The sequence below is a fragment of the Coenobita brevimanus genome, chromosome 23 (genome assembly GCF_032717465.1).
Source record: "Coenobita brevimanus isolate Jiangsu-jjx chromosome 23, ASM3271746v2, whole genome shotgun sequence".
NCBI lineage: Eukaryota > Metazoa > Arthropoda > Malacostraca > Decapoda > Coenobitidae > Coenobita > Coenobita brevimanus.
The window spans coordinates 41,259,074-41,272,404 of NC_136976.1; the positions used below are offsets into that span (position 1 = coordinate 41,259,074).

Here is a 13,331-nt window from a genome sequence, read left to right on the forward strand (position 1 = left end):
GGAGAACATCCTGTTGTCGGCTGTTGCTGATGAAGATGTTGGCGTACGCTCGATGGCGATCAGGTTGATGAAACAAGCACAGATGAATGAGAATGATGACCAAGCCTCAGTTAGAATATTTGAAAAATCGGCACTGAAGATAAACTTCGATGCCAAGAAGTACACTGAGCTGGTAGAGCTTTCTTCTGCCACAGTTCCTCCACTGCTGAAGAACAGACTGGACCAAATGGATGAAAGCCAACCCATCGTACTGGACGTGTGCCCTTGCCATTCCCGAAGAGTGGAACGCTGCTTCAAGGACGTCACATCCACCACAAGTAAAGTATTTGGGCATGAATCACGTCATGGTATGCTCGTCCAATGTAAGCGATCTCGCAGCTTGTTCCCGAAGCGTGAAAGTAAACAAGACTTTTGATGTGTTCAACTATTCATGCCATTTCTACTGTTCTTTTTCTTTTTCATGAAATAATACCTTTCATATGATTTGGACACATTTATTTCAACTGTTACTTTTATTTTCAAAATTGAAATTTAACACAGAAATTGCAGTTTAGTTCATCCGAAAAAATAGCATGTATTTCATTTTTTTTTTTTTTTTTTGAGAAATAACTCTATTATTAGATCCAAGTTGCTGTAATGGGCACGTATATATCGAAACATATTTTTCGTAGTTTTATTGTCATTGTAAAGGAGCACCATTCTGACTATGTTTCAACCTGGCAGCCCTACTGTAGGTTGGTTCCTTTTCGACCCGCCCTAGTCCACTCCCTTGTGGCAAACTGCACATGGCCACACTCCCTCTGCTTTGATAGTAGCGCTACTACCACTAGATATCACTTTTGTTCAATCCGCATTTACTCTCAAATGCTTGAGTCTGATTCCATCTCTCCACTTCCTAAACCCTTCCTCCGTTTTCCTATCATTCTCCATGATCAGCATCAAGTCATCAGCAAACAACACAAACAAAATTAACCTATCCAGCACAGGGTGTCAATCATGGCTGACCACATTTCATATTGTTACAACGAAGGACTTAATAAGTTATCGGTATGTGTGTGTGTGTGTGTGTGTGTGTGTGTGTGTGTGTGTGTGTGTGTGTGTGTGTGTGTGTGGTGTGTGTGTGTGTGTGTGTGTGTGTGTGTGTGTGTGTGTGTGTGTGTGTGTGTGTGTGTGTGTGTGTGTGTGTGTGTGTGTGTGTGTGTGTGTGAAGTAATAACATTTACAATACTTGAAGTTTTTGTAGGTGTGAGAGTTATTTGCTTCTGAGCACTGTTCTGAGCATAAAATATAAAAGATCATGATCATGGAATGGTGTACGACAAGGCTGACATACACAGAATCAGCGAGAAACTGACATTTCACGAAACAGTCTTGCCAGACACATACTCTGTAGTTTACAGGTACTGGTGAAACTAAAACTACACTGCATACATTATTCTTGCAAATTTCTGCTTGGCTTCTATTTGAGGTTCGACAGACGTCAAACCTGTAATCATTTTCGATTCAAATATGGCTCAGTATCACTTGCGTTATGATTCCTTGAACATCAGTTTTACATTGCTTCAAGTGATGCACACTTCCATTATATCTGGACAGTCATAAACAACGCCTCATTTGTAAAAAAAAAAAAAAAAATCCGTTTGTAGCTTTATTCCCTCTAGTTCAAGTAAAATGTGTGGGTAAGGCACGACAGCCTCATGAAACGTTTGATACTGATACTGCGTGCTTCAGTCTTGAAGTGGCAACCATCATGATCATTTAAATTCTACCTTTAACACGTTGCTGCATTGCAACGTATCATTTGGATTTCTTCAGATTTTTGAAAGAAATGCTCTAGATACTGTTACTTTATTTATTCCAGTTTCTTATCATTACTCAGCTCTTATTATATAGCCATGAAATGTGGTCACCCATTGCAGACATCCTGTATATTATTTGAGTTTGCAGTCTATAAGCCACTTATTTCATCGATTACTAGTAAGAATAAAATAAAAGTTCATCATCGTATTAAAGGGCTAAAACTTATGAGGACGAACTTGTTAACCGGTCCCTATTACATGAGGATCACAACAGGAATAATTGTGATCACTGGCTGTAACTGGCCTGAATGCTACGCTACAAACGGCATTCAGCAACACGAGGTACACTCTTTACTCTCGGTATCATGACGCACAAAATATAGATTTATCTTTATGGTAACTCCGTCAACCCTAAAACATCATTTATATTCCATTCATGCTGTATACAGATGTCGAGTCAACTCAGGGGAGACTTTCCGAGCTACAGGGACTAGCTATGACCTTCATTAATCCCTTCACTACGACAGGTCTATCCTAAGCTGGAGATGAACTTCTCTTACTAGCAATGAACAAAGCAAAACTGACGTCTTCCGTCGGGTTACCATCCCAGTCTAATGACATATATTTTGTTCTATTCTTTTAGATGTTTATTCAGCTTTGGACAGACTTTTCAACAAACTTATTACCCGATTCAGCATAGCAACTCTACCCAAGCTTAGAAAAAAAAAAATTGTATTGTAGGAGCTGATGATGATCATTAATTTAATATTTTCCTACTCCATCCCCATCCCTATGTTATATATGATGTTTAAACTCTTAGTATTAAATGTTTACGTCCTTCGACCAGTGACCTATGTCTGTCTGTCATGAACCAACTACAGTCCCCCGCTCTACCAACTGACCTATCGAAGGTGGCAGAAAAGAGGAGAGTTGAACCTGAACACGCAGTGACGCAGCAAGTGAGGTGGAGAGCTGAACGTGAGTAGAGAAGTGTGGGTGGTAAGGAGAGAGGTTGGAGGGAAATGTGTGTGGGAAAAGAAAGGAAAAAAAAAAAAAAGAAAAACCAAGAAGAAGCATTCAGAGAGTGCAATACCGTCACTACCAGCTGGTCTCTGGGTCGGATATATGACTTGCCTTTGACCTTGACCGACAGATTACCTTCAAAATCGAATTGCTTCATGTTTGCCAAAACCTTAACCCTTCCACCAATTTAGATTTAAAAAAAAAAAAAAAAAGTTCAAAACTGTTTGATCTGACTGTTCCCAATGACCTTGACCTATGACTTATCTCAGTGAACTTGATATTTGACGGTTTATGCACAAAATCGAACCTTTATCCCATCAAAATAGTCATGTCTACAACAGATAAAACTGTTTAATTTGACCAAGCCATGTGACCTAGCTTTTGACCTATTGTTCTCAAAACCAGTAGGTCAACCTTTTGAGCGATCCTCGACTCATTCACAAAGTTTCATCGAAGGCAAATAAAAACAGTTTTAGTTAGACAGTTTGCAAACAGACACACGGGTCGAACACTGACCCAGCCTAATAATCTTGGTCTTCGACTAATTGTTAACAAAACTGAATCCCTTCATTGTTGCTCGAACCTTAATAATTTCTTGTAGTTTGGTTCAAATCAGATAAAGACTGCTTCAGATGATATTGTTCAGTGTCCAAGGCCTCTGATTGTTCTCAAAACTGCATCTTTTTATTTTTCCTTCTCCTCAACTGTTCCACAGAATTTGACATAAATCTGATAAAAAATTTATGTTAATCTTACCTTAACCTTGACCTTTGATCTACTCCTCTAAGAAAACTGGATACACTCTGTAACGTACGAATACATGTAATCATGTCATCCTTACCTATTCAACTCTTCACCAGCAGTCACAAAGCAGCCTCGCACACCTGTTAAAGCCCCTGAGATTTCCTTCCCAGATGCAGGTGGGGTTAGCCGTCCATTAAATTCTTACTGAGAAAAAGGATAAGTAAGTTAAAACTAGCGGGCCAACACTGGTGGCGGGACCATCTTCTGGGTACTTAAGCCCAGTATTAGCATAGAGGCCTACACCAGGTCAGCTGATTCACACTCAGTCACACACACACGCACACTGGTACTGTACTCACCCCTCAGCTCTGCCTACCTTGTACCATGCTGATTGTTGTAACTTATCATTAATACATTGACTACTGCTCCAGTACAGGGTGTTTACCTTGTCCTGTGTGATAGAACTAGTAGCAATATATGCAACATTTCCTTGGTTGACCTTCAACAAATTCAGCAAGTGTCGTTAAACTCGTACTAAAATTGCTTGAGCTATTTTATTACTGATCACTACACAGGATGAACTTTAACCTTGGCCTGTGACCTTGACATTTGACAGTTCCCCAAACTGAATAACTTCATTCTTACATAGCCTTCATCCCATCCCTAAAGTTTGGTCACAATAGAATAAAAACTTCTAGCCAGCTTTGCTAGGTCAGCGTTTGACCTAGCCTTGTGACTTTAACCTTTGACCTGTTGTTCTAAAAACAACAGGTTCCCTCAAGGGACACCTTCAAACCTTTCCACCAAGTTTGATGAAAGTCGGATAAAATTTTTTTTACTTTGTTACACACACACACACACACACACACACACACACACACACACACACACACACACACAATCGCCCGCGTGCGCCGACGAAAACATAACGCCCAGTACTCGCTTCGTGAGTCGCAGGTGGAGAGAGAGAGAGAGAGAGAGAGAGAGAGAGAGAGAGAGATTTGGAATGATATAATCTGGTGCATGAAAAGTGGTTTGATAATGATAAAAAGTGTGTGTGTGTGTGTGTGTGAGAGAGAGAGAGAGAGAGAGAGAGACAGACAGACAGACAGACAGACAGACAGATAGACAGACAGACAAACAGACAGACATGTTAAAGCTTTGTAGCCAACATTTTTATATATGTAACTCTTAATTCTTGTAATAGGTGAGTCTTGAATTAATTGAAGAGCAGGAGGAGTTAAAGATGAATACAGGGAGTTGATCTTGATTTATAATATTCAGAGAAAATCTAAGTGGAGCAGCGTATGTATTATACAGAGACTTAATATACTAAGTAAGTCTAGTTGGACCCCTCTTCTTATTCACTCCCTCCACTACCTGCCGATTCTAAGGCTAACCTCCTTCTGAGCTCTGCTTCCTAAATTCCTATTTTAGCAGGGGTCGTGTCACGTGGAATATTCTGATGTGAACCTTCTAGAAGCTTCACAGACAGACAGACAGACAGACAGACAGAAGATCTGGAGACGAAGAGTGGAGTAAGCACTGATGAGAAAAGTGTGGAGTAGGTGGATGAAAATGTACTTGTGGTATGAGGCTGAGTGGAAGGTGCTTCGCTAGGAATGGAGTGGTAGGTGTGATGTGTGACTGCAAGATGTAGAGACTGGACTGGGTAATGAAGCATGTGATCCTGATACAGGGTCGTATTTTCATTCACATATAAGAATGTCTGGCACTTCTTTCTCAGCGACATTTTTGGAATATTGTACCTGAACACTATTCTTAAAGTTATTTCTATCTTCAGCTACAAGCGGGAGAATATATGAAGCCTTTAATCCGATGACATATTTTTATTTTATGCCTGCTACCTGTTAGATGATTTTAGCTTGCAGTGGATAACCTTTTATACAGAAGGGGCTAGAAGTTGCCTTTATTTACCCATGCACTACAAGAGGTCACTCAAAAGCTGACTGCAATCGTCTGGGGGTAGGGAGAATATCTGTAAAGTAAGTCACAGCATTGAGAGGGTTGAGGTGGAATGTGCAAAATTATCAATGAAGAAGAAATGCAGTGAAACCGAGGCCAAACGGACACCTATTTCGAACATTCGCAATAGCAACGACCCCTGGATAGTCGCTCTAACACCAAAATTCATGTCCTTCGAACCGGATTCGAACCAGTGACCTATGGATGTCTGCCATGGAACCAACTACAGTCCACCGCTCTACCAACTGAGCTATCGAAGGCGCTGGAAGTGGAGAAAGTGGATGATGTGGTGACTCAGCGAGGTGGTAAGGAGGGCTGGGCGAGGCTGTGGGTGGGGTGGGAGTAGATTCAGTGCGAGTTTGAGGGTCGTATTCTCGTTCGTTTTGCTTTTGTAATGCCTCATCGTAGGCGATTTAATGTTGCTACTGCAAACAATGTCAGTATTAGACCGATCCAAATAGCACATTTGAAGGTATTTATGAGTCATATGCAAAGTATACCTTTAAGGAGGAAGTGCTGCTTAGTCGATGAGAACGAGAATACGGCCTAGGGTCAGGTACTGCCTCTTCAACGGATTTCATTTTTCTTACAGTTTCATTTAAACCTTCATTAAGATGACGTGTTATCTATCTATTTATGTTTTCAGATCATTCTCGGTACTCCTAAAGTATTTCATTAGTTTTAGGAAACACCTCTCGCACTGAACGATTGAATAAAGGCTAGATTCCCCCCCCCCATTCGAAAAGTATATCCCAGGCTGAATAAATCGTCTGGAGATAGCAAGAGTCAGGTAAAAAGACGACATCGTAATGAAGGAGTTAATCTCAACCTAAAACGTATTTTTTAATATCTTTCTGCCAACAGTCGATTCTTCTAAATTTTGGGTAGATTTCTCGTAGTGGAGGGCTTCATAAATGCTATATATCTAACCATTCCTATTCCAAAACCTCGCTAATGTATATGGAATCAACCGCAGAAACCAAGATGATAATGAATAAATACGTCATGATATTTAAACGATAACTGCTATTTCATCACTTAATCACTTCTTGCACCTGTAACTTCGACTTCAGATTCTTAACGAGATCCTTTACTTTTCTTTTCAAGTACGCACAGATCCTTTATTGTTCTTTCCTGTATTACTTTCAACAAAAAGCAGGTGCCCTAGAATTTTGTCTCTGCTTCCCATAAATGGCTGATGGAGTTTCAGTAATTATCAGGTTGAGTACTGGTATTGGGAAATGTCTCTAGGTAGGCTCCCTTTCTGCATCGCTTTCTTGCTACCATTAGACGATTTGATCTAACTGATGGACGACTTCTTGCAGCGAAGGAGTTGGTGAAGGGTGTATGTACAGTAATCCCTACGTTTCGAAACGTCCATCTCACGGTAAACGAAATCGCCTGGTAGAGGCATGAAAATAGTAATCGGATTAGGTGGGCTCATATCAGAGCTACCATTTTGCACCCACCCATCAGTTTACACATCCCTCAAACAATATCATTTTCAGTACGATGACGGATTATTCTAGTTTATCATTAATACCAGACAGTTTTATACATTTTAAGAGACATCCGTGGTACAGTAGGTATTCAAGGCTATGTACGGTATTTAACCCCTCCATTTCGAGATGTCTCTTCTAAAATAAAAATAATCTGATGTCAATGAGACTAAAATGTATAAGAAGGCCCCCTACGTAATGAGTAAAGTTCAAAACTCACTGCGTGTTGCCACATAAGGCTCCTGCAAACAAAGTCTCGTACGATCCTTGCAGTATGCAGCGGATTCTTCTTCTTCTTCTTCTTTTTTTTTTTTTTTTTTTCCTGATCTCAGGTTTTACTGCCACTGTCTTAGACTGTGCGATCCTTTCACCAAAAGATGCTAAGGTGCAGGATTGCTTTTTAGCTCATAAACGACTGTCCTTTTTTTTTTTTTTTTCATTTCTTCTTATGAGGTAACCATTTTTTCAATTTACCAATTTCCACTGGGCTGTATGTATCAGTAGTTTGATGAAAGTATAACTTACTGCATTTTGCATACCTCTTCTACAAATGCCAAATTTCCCCAATATGTCTGTAAATAAATGGCCTTGACCTTATTTTGTCAGCGTGACAGTGCAGTTGACCTGAGCATGCCGAGAACAAGGATGAAGATACACCGTCAGCCGGGGACGATTAATTTAACACCTTAATCGTCAAAACCGGTCCATAACTGCGGTTTGCGCAACGCAAACAAATGAACAGATGGACAGAAAATTCTCAGTCAGGCTCAGCCGCTCAAAGTCTTCGACTTCGTTTTGGGGGAATATTATTACCACGAGCACATTGCTACTATAAGCGCGCACACACACACACACACACACACACACACACACACACACACACACACACACACACACACACACACACACACACACACACACACACACACACATATTAACATCTTTAGTGCGATGGTCTCTCTGTATTGATTTCACCACCTAACAGTAATATCCAGTTCAGGACAAAACCTCTACTACTGAAGACGTTTAAAACGGTCTCCATCAGCCTCTTGAACAGAGTTGCGTATCTCGTAAGTCATCCTCTCCTAAGATACATATATGCCAACCAGCTCACAAGGACAGTGCGTGTAGCTAACCCTTTCAGTCCTACGACTTATTTTTATTTGACGAGTATTCTCGATGTAAGACTATCTCATTAACCTTAATATAGGCATTTTTCTCTTGTTTACCGATGGACTTAGCTATACTCATTAACCACACTGCGAGGAAGCTCTCTTGAACTAATTAAAATTATCTGGTATCGGCAAAGAAAAAATAAATAATGAAAAAATACCGAAATACATCATCATATTAAAGGTTAACATAAAATATGTATCATAAATACATTCCTTGACATATTCACATTTACAGGCCGGTGACATGTGAAGGTGTGTAGTACTTAGGAGGCCAGCCGGGCCTCGGGAAAAGTGCCATCATGCCTACGTACGGAGTTGGACGCTTAAACCTACTTGTTTCCAAATTGCCAAGGCCCAAGAACGAAGTCGCGAGTGATCCATGTGTGCAGCGGTTTGTTTGTTACGCGATTTCCTTTTATATCTCAACAGCCACAACCATACTCACAGTCATACCCACACCAACATCCACACTCATATGTTCACCCTCACCAGCACCATCACGCACACTCACATCCACACCCACATACTTACTCTTGTCAACACCCTCACCCATTCTCACTCTCACATCCACACCCATTCCCATACACACAGCCACGCCCACGCCCATGCTTTTTTCATAATAACCTAATAAAGAAGCGACACAATCACTTATTTATTTATTCATTTATTTAATATATACCAATATGCAAAGGGCTCTATCAAAGTTGTAATGAGGGCAGAAACTACTGTAGTTTGAACACCCTTTCCTAGGATACCTTTACTTATGTAAATAATGAAGCTTTTTTGTTTTTCTTTGTCACTGCGACCCTGGAGTTGACCTAAGCGTGAAAAATATTCATTTGACACCTCATTAGACAAACTCTGTCCATAACTGCGGCCTGTACATCACGAATGGACTGAGAGACGAATGGAAAACCCTCATTCTCGCTCAGCCACCAAGGCATTTCATTAAGTCTTTAGAGATAATCAACTGCAGTTCGTGTGTACAAGCTGAATGTTGTCACATCAGTGTCCCAAAGATGAAATCTTGTGTGATCCTTGCCATGTGCAATACTGTAGTTTCTTTGTTAAGCGTTAATCTCAGGTTTCACAACTACGCACTTAGGTTATGTGATCCTTTCACCAGGAGGTATTAAACTGTAAGTTAATTCTTTAGCCTGTAAATGATTAACCTGTACTTTATCTTCCCTCGTTTTTACCTTACCTAACTGGGTAATAGCATGGGCATATATATAAATATACATGAAGTTTGCCAAAGTCCAGTGGTTTGTACAATCATTGTGATGAAGACACATATGTTACCATAATTTGAATGTCCTTTTGAATAACATTACTTTAACGCCTATATTCCCGAATATAGGTAGAAGTGAGTGAAGAGGAAAAACACGGAAGAGCTTAAGTTCTTTATTTATCTAACGTTTCGAACTACACAAAGCTCATCGTCAGTGAGACTGTACAAAAGGGAGGAAATCAGAGTTATTTATACAAAGGAGGTCCCTGGGACATTTGTCACGTCTTTTGCTGAATGTCTGCCTTCCTCTATTGTGATAACCTCACCTGGTGGTCCTTCCGTGACCTGATCCCGCTCCTCTCTATACCTAGTTGTTCCCTCTTCCTCTCCCATTTGGTGATGTCAAAGCTACACCAGCTGCATAAAGCCATCTCTGTGATTAGTGACTCCTTTTGTATATATATGTGCTGCTTCTAAAGCTTTCCTCATCAATTTGTCTAAGCCTTTCTTTAAAATCGTAGACTCCTGCCACTTTCGTAGTTATCGGCACTGATCTATATCTAGGACTAGGGAATTTCGTGTATTCTTCCTACGCACGTCTTGCCTTATGTTCTGTTAGACTAACCTCAGCCCTTCTACCATATTTGGTCTAAATCGGATAATAAATGTTGAAGTTGATCGTGCTTGGACAAACTCTGATCTTGCCCTGACATCTTGACCTAAGTAAAAAAAAAAAAAAAAAAATGATGATCCCCTTGGCTGACCCTCAGCGCTTTAGTTATGTTTGAGTAATATTTGATAAAGACTGTGAGAACTGCTTTGTTCACAATACACACACACACACACACACACACACACACACACTCACACAAAGCACAATACTCACTCTCGCTTCGCGAGCGCGGTTATAAAGGAAATAAAAAAAGGTAAAAAAATGCTGGCCATATATAACTAGAATCATTTAGCAGTCTAACCAGTGCCACAAGTGAACTGGTAAAAAATATAGAAGTAAACTTAACTCCCACTCTCGATCATAGAACAAAATGTTTGGAAGACAACAACGAACATCCTCACACAGAAACTCATCTTCCTTATATTGAATAAAATCGTCAGGTAGATACAAAACTATAATAATAATAATAATAATAATAATAATAATGATAATAATAATAATAATAATAATAATAACGACGTTTTCAGGCTGGTGTCATTAAAGACGATCAGAATTTTAATGTTCTCCTACACCGTTGCGTCTCTGCTTTATGTGCAGAGTTCTAGCTTTGTGTTTTCAAAAATTTACGTCCTTCGAACCGGATTCGAACCAGTGACCTATGGATGTCTGTCATGAACCACTACAGTCCACCGCTCTACCAACTGAGCTATCGAAGGCGATGTACGTAGAGAAAGTGGACTGTGGAATGATGCAGCAAAGTGATGGGTAGGACTGGGTGAGGGGTTGGGTGAGGTGGGACTGGAGTCAGTGCAAGTTTGAGGACTGCATTCTCTTTGGCTTATGAACTTTTGTGTCACCTCTTTCTGAGCGACTTGTTTTGCTTATTAATCCTGGATAATCTTCAGTATGTTACTCAGGCAAGCTATGTCGACATTAGGACCTGAGAGAATATAAATGTGCAATGTGCAAATATATTTCTAAGGAATAAGTACATCGAATTTTCCCATGCGAACTAGAATGCGGTCTTCCGAGTTAGGTATCGTTTTTTCAACGGCATACCTTCTTGCTGCTGTTTCATTGGATCATTTTTTATTCATTTAATCAACTAAATTCGATTACATGTTTTTCATTTTATTCCTTCTACATACTGCGCAAGCGATTCTGTTCAATTTAGGAAAGATTAATGACTACTTTTTTTTTTTTTTTTTTTTTTTTTTTTTTTTAGGCCATAGCTAACCTTTCCACTTTGTTAACAGTACTCCTAGTGTAAAAGATACGTGTTCAGATTAATATGTATAATGACTACTTAGTCATTTTATAAGTGCATACACACTCAATTTTTACCTTTTCATTTAAACATACGAGATGTTTACTTTCTCCATGCCCTTTCTTGCCGCACCCACAGGGGGGCGTTCTAAGACAGTGCTTGTCACTGAGTTGCTTCACTTATTCATTACGTTACTGTACATTTTGTAAGAATGGGGTCCAGGCCTTGTGGCAGAGGTGCTTTGATAACGAGTCTTTGCACAGTGGTAGACCTCCCGCATTGCTAGGTTTCAGGCAGGGTGGGACCCCGAGGATCGCTTCCCACGGGGCTGGGGGGGGGCGGGATTTGATCTAGCCCAAACCAATTGGCACGGCGATTTTTTCCCTAGGAACTCACATGTTTGCACAGTGGTACAACATATTTCGTGCCAAGTTTTACGCATGCCGGGTCCCCCGAGGGCCACCCCACCAGCAGGTTGTGTGGTCCCTGGTGGACCAAGCCAAAGTCGTTATGCACGGTCACAGTTTTAAATCCAAGAGCATGCAATTTTGCATATTGATAGACTGCCACCCCATCCACGTTTTGGAAAGGGTGGGACCTGGGACCCCAGAGTCGCCCTTCATGAGGAGGAGGCAGCCTCTGGTGGTACTGAACAAAGCCATTACTCAAGCCATAGTTATTAACCTAGGGATAAGCATACAAAATTTTGCGTACTGGTGAACTTAGGAACAGTCGCACAAAATTTTACAGTATGTACTGGAACGTCCTGACACTGGCCACGTTTAGGCACGGTGGGACCCCCGATTACCATTTTACGCAGGGCGAGGGGAGAGGCAGGGCACAGGGCCTTTTTTTTTTTTTACCTGTGGCCATGAAGTTATACATACTGGTGAACCTTTACTTAGGGCAGGTTGAAGGGACCACCACCCACTAGGGGCAGCCCCATGGGTCCCGGCCAAAGTCGTTATGCATGGCGATGAAATTTTGCATATTGATCGATGCTCACCTCACGTACAATCAAAGTCAAAAATCGTATCACTGTTTTGTCCGAAGATCGAGTGTAACATGTGAAACATTATGAAATCTCGACCACAGTTACATATTCGTGGTTGGCCAGCGTGACTTCCTCAAGCTTCATACTCGTACCTGCTGGTGAAGGGATGACGGTATAAATGAACCCAGGAAATTTCGGAGCCATGACATCGATTCGTGAAAGTCGTTGCGTTAGAATAGATGGACGAAACGTGAACCATATTCGGTCAGGTGATAATCGCCTGGCCGTTACTTACACCTTACCACTAAACGTCAAGCAGTTCTAGTATATACCTAGGCATGGAGAGGGAAGGCACTGTACATCCAACTACAGTACTAGGGAGATGAGAGAGGACAGGATCTACCTTTATTTAGGGAGAGAGAATCCCCGACAGATACTGCAAACATTCGGTATAAGCAAGCAGAACCACAGACTTGTGGATTAGGCGATTTTGGGAGGATGGCACAATTGAGAACGGTCATCAGTTAGGTCGCCTCGTGTTACTACACCGTTACAGGACTAGGACAATCACAATGATAGAGGGCAGCACCTGCAAGCTGTGTTTATGTCGTAATAGACGAACTGAACTTGGAATGAAGCAAATGAACAGTTGTGCGTAGACTTTGGTCTCCTGAGATATGTGTTCGAACTCCAGCCTATAGGATTCCTTTTGCCACTCATAGCAAAACATTTTATTATCAATACACAATAAATCTATCCTCATATGTAAAATAGTTTGGACATTTTTGTTTGATAAACACTGACAGATATTTACAATCTCTGCCCATAATTATCAACTTAAGTAGAAGTTAAGTGAATAAAGAAGGAAAATTAATTTCTGGACAGCTCTTTAGTTAATTAAATAGCAGTTTTGCTGACATGACTACAAAAAAAAAAAAAA

The 13,331-nt window shown here is 40.7% G+C and overlaps 2 non-coding genes across 2 annotated transcripts; both read right to left on the bottom strand.

The window, feature by feature from the left end:
- Positions 1 to 5,722: 5,722 nt before the first annotated feature.
- Positions 5,723 to 5,812, bottom strand: TRNAY-GUA (transfer RNA tyrosine (anticodon GUA)). The gene is given in 2 exon segments: positions 5,723 to 5,758; positions 5,776 to 5,812. It is a non-coding gene; the product is annotated as a tRNA-Tyr (tRNA).
- Positions 5,813 to 10,758: 4,946 nt separating this feature from the next.
- On the bottom strand, positions 10,759 to 10,846 carry TRNAY-GUA (transfer RNA tyrosine (anticodon GUA)). The gene is given in 2 exon segments: positions 10,759 to 10,794; positions 10,810 to 10,846. It is a non-coding gene; the product is annotated as a tRNA-Tyr (tRNA).
- Positions 10,847 to 13,331: the final 2,485 nt, after the last annotated feature.